We start from the raw sequence: 16,334 nt of genomic DNA on the forward strand, positions 1-16,334 counted from the left end.
TTTTCACTGCCGACCAGAAGGTTTGCTGATATACATGTGGACATTGTCGGACCTCTTCCCGTTTCTCGGGGATGCACCTACTTATTCACGTGCATCGACCGATTCACTAGATGACCAGAAGCTTTCCCCATGACAGACGCAACAGCGCAGTCTTGCGCAAGAGCTCTACTCTCTTGGGCCTCACGTTTCGGGACCCCTCAAACCATTACTTCCGATATAAGTCGTCAGTTCGAGTCAACACTTTGGGCCAACCTTAATATGTTATTGGGTGCCCATCGACAACGAGCAACCTCCTACCATGCCCAATGTAACGGCATTGTGGAACGAATGCATCGTCAGCTAAAAGCCGCTTTAAAGGCACGCTTAACAACCACCGATTGGATGGACCATCTTCCACTTGTACTGCTCGGAATGAGATCTGCTGTTAAGGAAGATATTGGATGTTTAACCGCCGAATTGATGGATGGTGGTACACTGCAGTTGCCCGGGGAGTTTTTCACGTCGTCAACTGAACCACAAGATCCAACGTCGTTTCTCTCAAAACTACGAGAAGCAATGAGGGATTTGCGACGGCCCCGACAACCTGGCATCGACATTCTCATAACGGAGTGCCCAGCTTATTACGCAATTGCAGTTTTGTTTTTGTTCGAAACGATGCGCACCGTACACCCTTACAATGTCCTTATGACGGTCCATTTAAAGTTATTCAAAAGCACGCTAAATACTTTTGTCTTGAAATTCATAGGCGACAAAACACTGTGTCAACTGACCGTTTAAAACCCGCCCATATAGAACCAAGTTTTACGTCGCATGAATTTACCAATCGTGTTGTACCTGTTTCTCCTCCTATCGTATCTCCCCATCCAACAGTGACGCGCTCTGGTCGTGTTATTAATTTACCTTTGCGTTATCGTGTATGACTTGAACACTGGTGGGGGGTATTGTAGCGTATCTTTAAATTACACGCGACACGCGACACGCGACTCGCGACAATACTTGCGATGTTGAATTGTGTGCATCCACGCTTCATTCTATTCAGTGTCTCGCAATAAACGGACGTAAAACAAGCGTGCCTACAATAGTGATATACGCTTGAGATTTATTACGAGGTTGTTACGAGATTTTTAACTGTTTGCTTTTCATTACAGCGGCTATAACCAATCGGACAACTTATTTTATATCGTTTTCATCAAGTGTAATGTATTCATCCAGTGTGTACATATTTTTGATTGATTTTAAAACAACAAATCACATCACGTTTTACGCTCTGTTTCTCCTGATCAGACAAAATTGTAAGCCTCTGTATTGCAAACTTTTGCACTCTAAGGGGGGTACACCTGTATTTGGTAAGTTATATGATTGAAAAGGATACATCTGGCAGCAACGCAAAAAAATTGAATAGATTACTCTTATTGTCACTTGTCCTATACACAGGTCTAAAATGATAAAAGTTACAGGTTAAGTCATATCCTTTATGTTATAGTTTACCTGGTCGGCTTTATTATATTAAACCAGCAATTAAAAAAGTTCAAGCATAGAAAGTGTTACGCGAAAAATTAGGCCAAGTTTAAATTCGTGTTGGAAAAGGTTATGCGCGTCCTTGCTGTTCTAATGAAAATCGATGTCAAAAACGTTTCAACCTGTATTTTCGTAATACCACCGGCGGACCGGTTACTATGGGACTACACAAGTAGATTTTAGTACATGAAGGCTTATACGGGATTTTCTGTGCCGAAAAAACTAAATAAAGGGCATTGGAGTTTGCAAAAGGGTGTATAGCAGGGGTTGGCAACCTTAAGCGGCGCGTGCCAATTTACTTTAATTCTTATTGTCATGTGGTAATGGCTTCGCGTGCCAACTTTTTGTTTGTAATAGTGGTTTGTACCAAGTGGCGTAAATAAGCAGAAAGAAGGGTGTTTATGCATGTAGGCTGGATTTTAAGATAATGACATTGTAAAAACTGAAACAGACAGAGTATAACAGGTTAAATTAGTACTTCAAAATAAACAGGCAAAATGGTTGGCGCGCCATGAAAAATCAACCCAAATGGCAAGCGTTGCCGATCCCTGGTGTATAATAGGACAGGGGTGGCCAGGCCTGCCTAATAAATTCAAAAACGAATTTATTCACTCACAATTAGGTGTATGCTATTAAATAGTGATTTATTGTTGTGTGGTGATACTGTGAGTCTTGTGTGGCGATACCTGGGCTGCAAGGTGTTTGAAATTAGGCTGATATGATGCAAAAGTTTTTAGATTCGTACAGATGTTTCAAGTTACTAGTTTTGTAATGATTGAGCAAAGCTTGACAAATAGGACACACAAGTTTACCTACATTATCAATAAATGAAAACACCTCCTCCCATTCTGTTTTAAAAGTTATATTTTTCTGTTTCTCTTTCTTTTTTTGCAATTTTTTCTCAACGACATTGTTTTTGGCTAAACTTTGCAGTTATTGTTAATATAAGCCGCAAAACAAATGTAAAATGCTTTTAATGTTAGTCCTGACTTACCGTTTGGCTGGCACGCTTCTGTACAATAATATTCTTTTCGGTTTTCGGAATTTACGTTAGTTATTACCAACAGTATAATGTTAATACGTAATAGAATACATTGTTTTATAATCAGGTTTAACAACTCGGCAAAATGGGCAACATTAAAGAGCCGCAATCAAAGGCTCAAAGAGCAGCATGCGGCTCGGGAGTCGCAGTTTGGCCACCCCATAGGACAGTGGTTCTTAACCGGTGGAAAATTTCCCACTAGTGGGAAATTAAATGTTTTTAGAGGGAAATTATGTGAGTCAGAAGTGACCAAACTCGGGCCCGTGGTTTAAAATTAACTGTTGAAAGTTAATTTAATACAATATTTTTCGCAACAACATGTAAGATTAAGATCACCTAGTTTTACAAGGCGCATAAAAATCCAAAAATCGTTTGTTACATCACAGAAATTACTAAAAGTATCAATGACTTATTGTTCACGAATAAATGCATTTGATCAGTTGATTGTGATACGATAAATGAAAAATGACTAATGCAAGCACATGAAACTTTTTTTTAAAATTCCACACGATTTTACTTTCTAACAAAATCATTATTCAAACTAAATAAGATTGCAGTATACCTTGAAGGTCCTAATCCCAAAGCGCTTCACAAAAGTATTTCGATTAAAGAATATTTTTTTTGTCAATGTTGGGCACAAAACATCATTACAAAAATATAAGAGGGGGAATTCGAACTTGGTGATTTACTTTATTGGGAAACCACACCAAAAAGGTTTAGAACCACTGCCATAGGACAATGTGGTTTTAGGGAGCGCATTTATCAAGCATTGAGATATATCCACATTTTCACTTTCATTTGCTTGTAGCAAAACGTTATCGAAGTCTTCTGCAGCTGGTAGGAAGTCGACTTTTCCAATTACGTGATTTGTAAATACCCACATAATAAAATCAGCGACGGATTTTCGATGTTGTTATTGCAATCTATACAATAAAGTTAAGCCACGCTCAGGCAAGACTATACAATCTGACCTTTGTTAGATAACAATGGACTACCGAACGAAACGAAAACAATAAAAAGTGCCTGTGAAAAACCGACGCAGCCTCAACCAGTGGAATATAAGTGTCGTATTATGTTGCAATAATGGTACAACACAAAAGTTATAAGCCAAGTCTGGTGGCGTGTTATAGTCAAAGCCTCTTAATATCTTTGCTAAAAACTGCTTTACCTTTTCTGCCAGTGTGTTGGGATCGATAATGTCAGACGACAAAAAATCTCCTTGTGTGATTTGTTTCAGCGTTATATTTGCGGTAAGTTTTTTTATTAATTTTTGTTGACAAATACAAACATTTTTTTACTTTGCAGATTGCAGGTTTATGCTTATTGGGAATAGGAATATGGAGAAAGGCAAATCCGGTGTCATCTGGTAGTGCCTATGGTCCGATTTTAATTTTACTTGGAATACTTTCTGTATTGGGCTCCATTGGCTTGTACTGTAGATGTTGTGGAAAAGCAATGGAGTGTTGTGAATGTGCAACACTTAGTTTTAGTCTCGTGTAATAACAGCAAAAGTGACACTTCTTGTAATTGTTTGTTCTTTGCGATTTACGAACCAATTTAAAAATAGCACAAATGATACGAGTTTGTCTGCGTAGGCTATGTTAACAATATGTGTTTTTGGTAACTTACGTTGGTACAACGCCGCAAAAGATACCTTTGCCAATTAAATGAGCAAATCAGTCATGTTTGTTTATTTTACCGCTAAGAAATAAAAGTAACAATGTACAAAAGTGTTTTAAAGCGTTGGAGCAAAAAGTTTTAGCTCGAGCTATTACATCATGCTTACTGCTGTTCATGTGTTTCGCCCAATTAGCGCATATTTTAAAACTTAGGAATTTGTTGTGGTCTGGACCAGGGGTGTGTTACCTTTTTCACTATCGAGCCAAAACAATTACTATAATTGGATCGCGGGCCGCACCTTTGTATGACACAAGCGGTTTTACTTTGTTCCATACTAATTATGCCTGAAATAAGTAAAATTGGCATTCAGGTCGCATAAAATCGCACCGGGCGCATTGATATGCTCACAAATAGACAATAGTTGGACTCGTTAGTTGTCCAGTATATTTAAAATCCAAGAATCTCTGCGGGCCGCACAACCTTTAATCAATGGGTCGCATTTGGCCCGCGGGCCTTACCCCTGGTTTAGGCCGGTGTTTTCCAAATTATAGATCGCGCCCCTGTGTAGAAGTATTTGCAGTATGGTAATGGTACGTAACGGTACAGAAACAATACACTAGTGCTACAAAACCTCGCGGTTGGAAATACGCCAATCTAAAATATGTACAGACACAATGTTGCAGCCGAACCCTTGTTATTTAAACCATTTGTCGAGTCACAGTTTAAAGTATGGAAGCAACAAACGCGTACCACAGTTTAATGCTTTGGTCTTCAATCTTCATTCAAAATCGCCCCCCTTGAGATTGTTATTTTGTATAAGAAATTTCTCGCCCTTTGATTAAAAGTGGATAATGGACAGTTCCCGGGCCAGATTAATCTCACCTGATCCTAAGTAAGTTAAACAGGATTATGTCGTATAAGATAATCCAAGAATAGTTTGTTGCATCAAATCAATAAATACAAGAAGAACAAGCAACATTAAACTTTAGACAAAACTTAATCCAAGTATTCCCATTCCCAATGCCAAAAAACCTGTGAGTTGAGGCGACGAAGTAAAGGGAGTGTATGTGGTTTTAAGGGAGGGTAATTAAAGTATTGCCAAGAGTTTTATCCGCATTTCGCTACTTTAATGAAAGTCACTTTCCTTTGTATAGCTGGTTTGCATAACCTTATTAAAGCCTTCTTCAGCTGGTAGGATGTCGACTTTTCTAACGTTGTGATTTGTAAATCACCACATATTATTACATGGAAAACAGCGATGGATTTGCGATGTTGTCATTGTGACCTTCACAGTAATGTTTTTGTTATCCCCGTCTACACACAAGTCGGTGGTCTGAACTTAAAAAAAAAACAATGGACTAACAGTAAAAAACCATGGACTAACAAACTTTGAACAAAAGAAAAGTACCTATGAGGAACCAACGCGGATCCAAACAATGGAATATAAATGTTGTATGTTGCAATGATGGTACAACACAAAAGTTGTAAGCCGACTAAGTCGGGTTCAAACCGGTATTAGCCGGTTCGGGCAGTTGGGCATATGAAAACAAATCGATTTACACCTTTATAAACACTTCGTCACACTTGCGCCGTAATTTAACCTTCGGTTTAGAAGTATGCGTACACACTGGTGTTTATTGACGTGATCAAGGGTATCAGTCGAACTTATTCATGAGCCTTTTAAATAACACATGTCTGTTAAGTTGGTGTATAATCAACTTCTGGCTTTGTGAGAGCTTTCCTGAATTTTTAAAATATATCCGGTTATGAAATAAGAAAAACTAATTTAAAATTACAAGTATAAAAGTAACTTACTCATTTAAGGAAATAATGGCTTTCTATAAACTTTTCTAAGCACAAAGGAAGTCTCCCATATAAGTTTTTGGTATTCTTCTCAAAAAGGTTGTTCGTGCAACATGAGATGATATATTTTAACGTCAGGTATTTTACGTGGTGTAAAAGGTTAAAATAACAGATGGAATCCAGATAAATCCAGATCACAGCGAAAGTCAGAACCAAACGGTACTTTCCCCAATAAAACACCTCGCATATTGTGTTGGGAAAAACTCCTGGTATTTATTGTCACAGACTCTAATATTTATCAACTACGTCTGCTGTGACAAAAATATTTTATTTCTCCTCAAGACTTACTGCAATAGTCTTCCATTTAGAAAAGAAATGTCTCTGTGTGACAAGATATCAAAATGTAAGGTTGGATTCATCGTATTCTTTGCGGTAAGTTGTTTTTCCGTTTAAATCAACTGATTTTATATTTAATTTGTGCTTTGTATAGATACTTGGCTTCACGTTATATGGAATGGGAATGTGGCATCTTGCTAATCCAAGGTCATTTGACCGTGCTTTTGATTTAAAGGCCACCGTTCCGCACTTGAGTGTAGGCCTAGTATCATTTGGATTATTGTTCTTATTCTGCTCAATCGGTACACACTGTGGAGCTTGTGTAAAACTACTGGAATTGTTTGCTCAACTTGCGACATATATTTTTGGTTAATTGCAATAACATGTAATAAAACTTGTTGTATATATGTTCTTATTTGTGTGTGATTCTAAAACCAATTCGCATGGCACAAGGATCAAGTATTTTGCCCGCAAACATATAAAAAATAATGTAGTTGTGAGCCTTACACGTGCGTCAATTTCTTGTTTTATTGTTTTTCATGTGTGCCCAGAGTCTGCGAATAAACCCAAACTCAACAGTTTTGATTTGTTAGCTTGAAATATGCTTATATTTTGCGAGGGTTTGCTTCTGTAAAATTTGCAAATTAAAATATTAAACTAACACCATCATCACAAGTAGGACAGTGCTCTGAAGGCTCAGGTATCCGTAGTGGTTCTAATTTTATAATAAGTCTTTTGAAGAGGTTCATGCAGACCAGCAATTGATACACACTCGATCACATAATATAAATCATGAAGAAGTCATGCAGACCAGCGTTCACGACACACTCACATAATCAAGTCGGTCCCCCAAGCATTCCATTTTCCCAAGATTGATTTCCCAAGAAGTTTATTTTGTTTGAGCTTATGTTTTTACAACCCATGCCCACCTACGATCTTGTTGTGGTGTCATATATCGTGCTTTGTTGGGTAACAATGGGACCAACACCGATTTAGGAAGGAAAACAAAACTTCACTTGTTACATTGGATGGTGCAATACGAACCTGTGAGGCCGAGCATTTCGAGTTGTGTACCAGCTGGTTCGGGCGGGATTTTTTTTTACAAAAAATCCGTTTAGAATTGGTTCTTTAGCGACCATCTGGCTTTGGGCCTTTAGTTACACTTACGTTACTTTCTTTACACAAGTGGCTTACAGGGTGTGTATTTCCTTTTAGGTTATTTTTTCAAAACTTGGTTAGTTTATGAATTTAACTAGGACTCAACATGGCCTTAAAAATTGGGTTCTGGTCCGATTCGGCCAAAAATATGGGTCTAAAATCTAAATTTTTATGGAGATAAAACTTATTGGCGACAATATGGGTCGTTAATATTGTTCAACTCCGGTTAACTCACCATTTGCACATAGCTGCTGATATGTGCATTCTGCTGACATCAGAACTTCCGTTACTTAAGTTTGAAAAATACCGATAGGAGGCTTAAAGAGTACCGCAGAATCTTAAAAAGAAAATTTTTGTAAAAATGCTATCAGTTAAGGCTATGTCATTAGGGTGAAGTTTTATGATAAAAATAACAGTAGAGTAAACTTAAAACAAAAAAACTAGTTACCAACTTAAAACTTTCTTTTTTGTAAACCTTTAACCTTATCCTGTCAATTAATCAATCAATCAATCAATGGTTTATTTGTCGAGATTTCAAAAAATGCAGGAAATTGCTCAACAAAAGTAACTGCGTGACAGGTCAATGAAAGGTCAATCACTGGCTGCCAAGTCCAAAGACTTTTTCGTGCCATGCCCTTTACGCCATCTGCCGGAATTCAAAAACTTTTAAGCTGTTTATTTAGAAGGTAGTATAGCTCTTCCTGTTGAGGTAAACCAATCGGGTTTTCTTTACTACTTATGTTTTGCGCAAAAGTATTTATTTTTCATTCTGAATCAGGTACAACTTAATGCTTTTCTAAATGGGACATTAAATCTAAATTTAAGATAGTGTTCATCGTTTTATTTATGGTAAGTTTAAGTATTTTTTTTCAAATTTTGATCAACAAATCTGAAATGGATTTTGTGTATTGTTTAGATCAGGGGCGGGCAACTTCTCCAGTTGGCGGGCCTGATATGGGAAAATGAAGCACTTGGCGGGCCGGATTCATGAATCGATACATTAATCGCGTATTTATCCAGTGATTTAAAACGGATTTTTGACCACCTAAACCAGGGGTGGGGAACCTTTTTGTTTATAAAGGCTACCAAACGATTTATCGTCACTCGTGTAGGCCGCATAGACTATTTTCCAGGCCAAGGGCAGTGATGTGCAAACTTTTTGACTTACAGAATGGTCGTTTTGCTATTTCCTCGTAGTTTGTAGAACTTACGGTCCCAGCTAATTAAAATTCCTCACTACATTTTCATCTTCACTACAACATTCAGGATTTATTTAACCTAGAAATTGCTGAACCTGGAGTTTTTGGTAGTCCTAACTATGGAAATCGCTTTATGTACCACTATGGGACCACATGGGTCTTGTTTGAAAACCGCTGCCCTGGAACTAATCAAAAAATAATCTGCAATAAGGTCAAAAATACGTTTCTGTCTATTTTTTTTCCAGCGCCTGGTGCAGTCGGTTATATCAACATCTTAAAAATGTATTTTGCCATCGAAAGCCGCACTTAGTGCCCTAAAAGGCCGCATGTGGCCTTTAGGCCGCAGGTTCCCCACCCCTGAACTAGGCTATACGTGTGGAAACAAAGAAAACCGTTAAAGTAGGACACACACAAGGTTGGTAGTTATGTCGTAACAATGGACGTATGGTGCAATGGTAACAACGGCGGGAATTTTTTTTGCTATTGGGGAGCGTTACAACTGTAATTTGACGTAGTAAGCAAGTAATGGGGGATTGCGGCAGACTGTGACCGCGGGCCACATTATCATGTAAGACCGGAAACTGTCCGCGGGCCGCTCAAAATCCCGTGGCGGGCCGGATCCGGCCCGCGGGCCGTATGTTGCCCACCCCTGGTTTAGATACTTGGTTTAGCTTTATATGGATTTGTAATGTGGATAAAGCTTAACCCGGCCTCATTCGGCAATGCTTTTCATTTGATAAACATCTCGCCGATTTCGGGTTCAATACTAATCACGTTCGGAGTATTTTTTGTAACGTTGTCGACCGGTACGCACTGTGAAGATTATGAAAATGTTATGGTGTGTTTTTCAAGACTTGCGCTAGATATTTTTCGTTAATTGAAAACAACAGTGTGTTATATTTCAGTGCCAGTATAACGAACTGAAAATCACAGTAAAAACGTTCCACTATCACTTTGAAGCTTTGTACGTGAGTACCTGTTACACGCCGACATACACAAATATTGTTTTGAAAATATTTTAATTAGCAAAACATTTGAACAATTTTACAACTAAACACAGCAGTGCAAAACACACATGTATAGTCACACGCCCAAGTTGTACGCTGTGATTACCGTTTTTTTTTTTTCAGCACTCGTAGCAAACTGAGAAAAAATTTAGAAGTCCACAATAAAGTTGGGCTACAGAAAACATATATCACATTTTCCCACTGCAAATTGCGTCCCCACTGCGAGTCAAATCCACGTTTTGCATTGTAAAAAGTAATTTTACTTGAGGAGAAAAACACGCGGTAATGATTGTTACACCATATGCAGACACACATTATATAAATCCTTGAATGTACTATACTGCAAGGGTCTGGTAGGCAACTGTGAAATAGTATATTGAATCAAGGTATCCGGTTGTAAAGAATCGTTCTCGTTACAATTCTACTGGTGTTACTTATACCCCCCCTTATGTTACAAAATATCCACTGACAGTAATCAGTAATGCTAACCGGTTCGCAGATCTCATAAAATTTTGTGAGACAGTTCTATAGAACCGGTGCGAACCGGCTGATCAGCGACTGATCGAATTCGAATTTCACCACTGGTTACATCCGCATTTTTAATTAAATAGATGTCGTTTTCATTTGAAGCTTGTTTGCATAACGTCATTGAAGTTTGTTTTTTTAGATGCAACGTTGGTGTTACGTCATGTTATGACATAACACGGTATATCTGTCAAAGGAACATGAATTATGTAACAAGAATTTGGTCACACAAATAGCCACTTACGAAATAAACACTCTGAACCCTCACCCATTTTATGTAGGATTATATAGATAAAAGGTATGTGTCCAATCAGCATCTCTAGGTGAATCTTGAATGCAAGGACACGCGATTTCGTAATGGATAACTTTATGCTTAACGTCACGTAGGTGGACACGCCGAAATTTGGTTGCACGCAATGTTTTATGCATCTGTAGCGCTACTATTTCTGCGCCTAAGGTTCAGGACGCTGCTCTAACGGCTAGCCGGTAAAACCAATAACTAGACCGCGCGCTACTCTTAATTCTTTTACAAAACAGTAACAAAATATGCAATATATCCTTTGTTCTTATTATAAAAGCGGAGTAAAATAAGCACGGTTCTCGACAACACAATCGGGCCAACGTAGCACTTAAAAACACGATGTAAAAACGGACAAATAGATAAAAGATCTCACAAGCCAAAAAGCACGTTCTACCAAGGCCGACCAACCAAGTCTGCCTCATCACATTTTCACAGCCCTCACGTTAGGGAGCCAGCCACGAGGAGAAAACAGCAGTTATTCTTGAGGCAAATTAAGCAAAGTCCCGAGGATGTTCGTAATTAGGGACACGCGCAGGAATGCCAAGGCAACACGGTGGGTTGCATTCGAAACGAAATAGGAAATAAAACAAAATGAAAGTCTGTTATGAGAAACAAATATACGCAAGGTAGGTTGAGAAACCTACGTAAAAAAACGACACCAATGGTGAAACACAAACAGAAAAGACGGATAACATATAGTGACAGTGCAACAACCAAACATAGTGCCGGGACAGAAAACGAATAAACAAAGGTAATAATGTTCGCAACATATGGAAATGAATCGCGTATGACGTATGTCGACGAACCAACAAACCAAAGCAATAACAAAACTGTTCAATAAACCAATAAATCATATTACGAGAAAAGGAAAACATATAGTGACAAAACAACAAACTAAGCAAGTGGCAAAACAGTGCAGTAAAGAAAGTTGTAATTTTATTCGTAACACATCGCTAAAACTGTTGGGTTGCATGGCGCCATTAACGGTGCCAAATCGGGTGTGACTGCTGACCACTTTTTCTTTCAAATAAATGACTTTCTCTCTCGCTCTCTTTAAATATTGCTGACTCGTTTTTAGTATATATGAAGTGTAAGTGTTTGGAGTAAAACACTCCACTGTGCATTTCGCGTTTACGTTGTAGATCACTGTATTTCATGTCTTTATGCGTGTACTCAATTTAATAAACTAATTTTGTAAACTAATCTTGTGCTAAATATACTTTAAATTATATAAATGCAGTAGCGTTGTATTTTACATTGGGATAGTAAATCCAAGAAAAATAGAACTCAAGTGCGACCTAATGTTAAGCGTAATAATTAAACAGAATCTAATTGTTAGCTGATATTCCTAAGACAAAACGTTAGGCTTATAAAAGAAACATAAGGCGCAACAGATGATAAATTACAAAAGCCGAGTAAGTCCGATGGCACAGCTATTACGTAAAGCAGTGGTTCTCAAACTTTTCTTTGTTGCGACGCCCCTGGACAAGTTTTTCAGAACTTGCGACGCACCAGCAAATAAAAGTTAATGAGGAAACTTACTATTAAAGTTGTGTTTATTGATACAACAACAAAAAGCCACGAAACGGAACTATTGTGCGACGCCCTTGAAAAATTGAAACGACGCACCAGGGCGTCGCGACGCACAGTTTGAGAACCACTGACGTAAAGTAATCGTTTTTTATTGTTTAAATGAGGCAATCGTCTTATTGTTAAAAAATTTAAACATCACTGTTCACTTCTGATCGTAAATTACAGTAACTTCTGTCATTGTGGCAACGATAATGTCTTGCGACAAAAAGTGTTTTTGCATGAATTGCTTGATTGTTGTAGTTGCGGTAAGTCTTTTTACAAAAAAAATATAAAATATAAAATTAATTTTTTGTGTTTTGTATAGCTTGCTGGTTGCAGTTTGTTAGGAATAGGAATATGGAGTGCGGCAAATCCGACGTCATTTGGCTGTGCCTTTGGTTTACAAGTCATCCCATCGCGCATTAGTCAAATTCTAATATATATCGGAGTATTATTGGTATTTTGCTCCATTGGCATATACTTTGGAGCTTGTGTAACGGCAATGAAGTATTTTAAAGACGTTGGGTCAATTATTCTTATTCAAGTGTAACAACTGCAAAAATGACACTCTTTATTGTCAATGTGGAATATAGATTGGCTGTAAAGGCTATGTTAAATACATTTTGTTGTTGACATAACGCCGTAAAATATAATTGTGTCAATCAGTCGAGCAACCGAACATGTTTATTTGTTTGTTTCAAGAAATAAAAGTAACAGTGTAAAACTTGCTCCATGAGATTTTTACTTTATAAGAGACGTTTTGCCTTTTGAATAGAGGTGGATAATGGACAGCAGGCCGCGGGCCAATTTAATTTTACCTAGTTTTAAACAAGTTTACATCGTAGCAGATAACCCAAGGATAGTTTCAGTCAATGAAAGAAGTACAAACTATAGAAAGCTTTACGCAAAAATTAACCCAAGTATTCCCAACGAAAGTAATTCCCATTACCAAATATCCTGCATATTTGGGACAGTAAAGGGAGAAAAGTATTGCTCAGTTTTATCCGCATTTTTTCACATCTGGAGATTGCACTTTCTGTTTTAGCTTGTTTGCATAACCTTTTTGAAGCCTTATCCAGCTGGTAGAAAGTCGGCTTTTCTCATGATGGGATTTGTAAATTACGATCACAATATTACACGCAAATAAATAACCATAAATCAATGATTTGCGATGTTGTCATTGCGAGCTTTAAAGTAATGTTTTTGAGTCTCAGGTCTGACCTTTGTTAGATAACAATGGACTACCAAACTTTAAAACAAAGAAAAGTGCGTGTGAGAAACCAACGCCGATCCAAACAATGGAATACAAGCGTCGTATGTTGCAATGATGGTACAAAATAAAAGTTATAGGTCAAGCAAGTCCGGTTCGTACCGGTACTCGCCAGCTGCCGATCAAAACCTTTTTTACCCTTTTTTAAAAAATATTCATTCACACTGGTGTTTATGAACTTGGTGGAAACAGTTGAATTAACCATAGGCATCATGATAAACCTGTCCATAAAATAGAGTCATCCAGTTGGCCCAGCGGATTTTACCTGGGGTCCGCTGTCCTTTAGGGCAGTGGTCGGCAACCGCCGGTCCGCGGCCCGGTACCGGTCCGCGAGGAGTTCGTTACCGGACCGTAAAATTTTTCAGGTTAAATGCTATAAAACATTTGCCCATGTATTCCAGAGATGATAAGTTAATTTAGGCGTTTTTATAGCTAAATATTTGTAGTTTTTGGAAGACCAGTCTGCGATAAAATTTTAATTTTAAAACCGGTCGGTAGTGCAAAAAAAGGTTGCCGACCCCTGCTTTAGGGGTCCGTGAAGCAATTTTGCTCGGACCGCGAAAAGATTGAAGTACTTATATGATGTAATTTGGCGTCAGTTTGTGCCACTGAATAAGTCAAAGTAAAATCGAAGATCGACTGTCTCCATTGCTAAACAATGGACTTCATTGCGTGCAACTAACAAAAAATCAATTAGTTGCGCACAATCGTAGTGTGTTTTTTTTGTCTTGCCTGTGATGTCATACACTGTTTTTAATGATTGTTAAGCGTAAATTTTGATTACTATTAAAAAAATCTGCAAATTAACTGTCATTTTGCAAAAATACACATTCCAGCTAAAGTACCGCGAGTCATCGATATAATGGCAAAGGGACTGTTTCGAAAAATAATGAACAAGTTTAAAAACCACTGAGTTAGCTCAACGTAAAGGTTTGTTTTTGTGGTGTATATAGTTACAAGATGTCATACCAAACAATTGATAGAACAAAGCTAGTTAAATCTAGCCGAAGCAAGTAGCAAATAGAACCAGATGGTACTTCCCCCCAACAAACACCTGGTGATACATCTATTGGGGTGAGGTAATCCTGTTTATTTTTAAAGCCTTTAAATATGCTTGCTACAAACATTACGTTTCATTCTGATCGGGAATTGAAACAACCTCTGTTGTGTGGTAGCGAGTATGTCGTGCGACAAAACGACTCCTTGTGTGATTTTTTCACCGTTATATTTGCGGTAAGTTGTTTTTATGTCAATTTAAATAACAAATTCAAACGTTTTTTGTGCATTTTGTTTAGACTCTTGGTTTCGGTTTATTTGTAATAGGATTATGGAATGAGGTAGATCCAGAGTCATTTAGTAGTGCCTTCCATGGGCGTCCGCAGCGGGGGGCAAGAGGGGGCACGTGCCCCCCCCTGGAAAAAAGAAAAACGCAAACGGTCGGAGAATCCGCAACTTAAAACAAAACACAATAAACATTCACACAGTGTTATACAAAAACTATTCCTGGAACGTAAATGGAAGACGTCGTGGGTCTCCACCCCTTTATTACAAGTGTAACCGTAACAGAACAGAATAAGGTTTTACAACAAATTAAATGAATCGAACATTATTACTTAACAATAGTTCTGTAACAAGCATATTATTACGTCATTGATGGATGTGTCAACTGTCAAACAGGCATTATGTGATATCTTAACTGTATCTGTTGTTACATCTGATAAGGTTCGTCAATGTAAATCCTACTTCCGTTAAAAAGTATTTGCCAACCTACCACATACTTCAGTGGTGTTTAATATTGTGTTTATTGTATTATTTTGCTACTTTGGGATTGGCAAGAATGAGTAGCACAGTCAGATGATTTTTGTTCTGAAATACCGTTTATCGAACGGCGATGTGACGATAGTTTTGCCCTCCCCTGTATTTTTTCCTGCGGACGCCCATGGTGCCTTCCATTTAAAAGACACCACACCCCACCTGGGTCCAATTATAATGCCAATCGGGGGATTTATGGTGTCGTGCTCCATTGGCACATACTGTGGAGCTTGTGTGAAAGTTATGGACTACGTTGGAGACCTTCTCCCTCGTATCATGCGTCCCATGTAACCACCTCAATAATGACACTCTTTGTAACTGTTTGTTATTTTATGCTAGTGATTGACGAACCAATTTACAGATGGATCATAGATGGCTACATAGGCTATGTTAAAAATCTTTTTGTTGTTGTTATAATGTTGAAGAATATTCCCGAATCAATCAACCTCACAAATTATTTTTATTTTGTCCGCTTTTATTGAGTGTAACGTATTTATCTATTGTGTAAGAGAATTCTTCTACCCCTGTTTGGTTGTATGCCCTTGAACGTACGTTACGGTTGAATTGTGTTATTCTTTGGGGAACTACTTCCTAACTTTGTTTTTTTATCGTGTTTTCCACTATACTGTTGCGTTATAATATTTTTATTACACCTTTGCATAGTTTGATAAACGTAAATTTCTGTTTTGTAACGTCTCATGAGATGTGCACAAGCATTGTCTGGGTGATAACATACTAAACTCTCCCTGTTCGGTAGAAGAAACAAACGAAGGGTATCTGTTCGATGTTTTGACCAACAATTCCAATCTGGCGTGGTAATTTTTGTTAAAACCAAATATTCAAAAAGCGTTCCAGTTTTACAGAAAAGAATAGATAAACATGTTGATACTGGGATCAGCCCTGAAGCGTCGATTCAGACCAGCAATCACGGAATACATATCGATAAATCATATAACGCAAGGCCCATTATTGGGCCTGGCGTACTATGATTTAAATAGTAATTATATTTAAAATGGTAAATAGTAATTCGACATATCCATGGGTCTCGAGAAATAACAAAACATATTTTTAGGTATTTGGGTCGGGTAAGTTCGTGAACCACTCTTCCAGACTTGTGGTATACGTTGCATTTGTGCTTTTAACGAAACAATTGCAACAACAAAACGCAAAG

The sequence above is a fragment of the Phallusia mammillata genome, chromosome 4, assembly GCF_965637545.1.
Source record: "Phallusia mammillata chromosome 4, kaPhaMamm4.hap1.1, whole genome shotgun sequence".
Taxonomy (NCBI): domain Eukaryota; kingdom Metazoa; phylum Chordata; class Ascidiacea; order Phlebobranchia; family Ascidiidae; genus Phallusia; species Phallusia mammillata.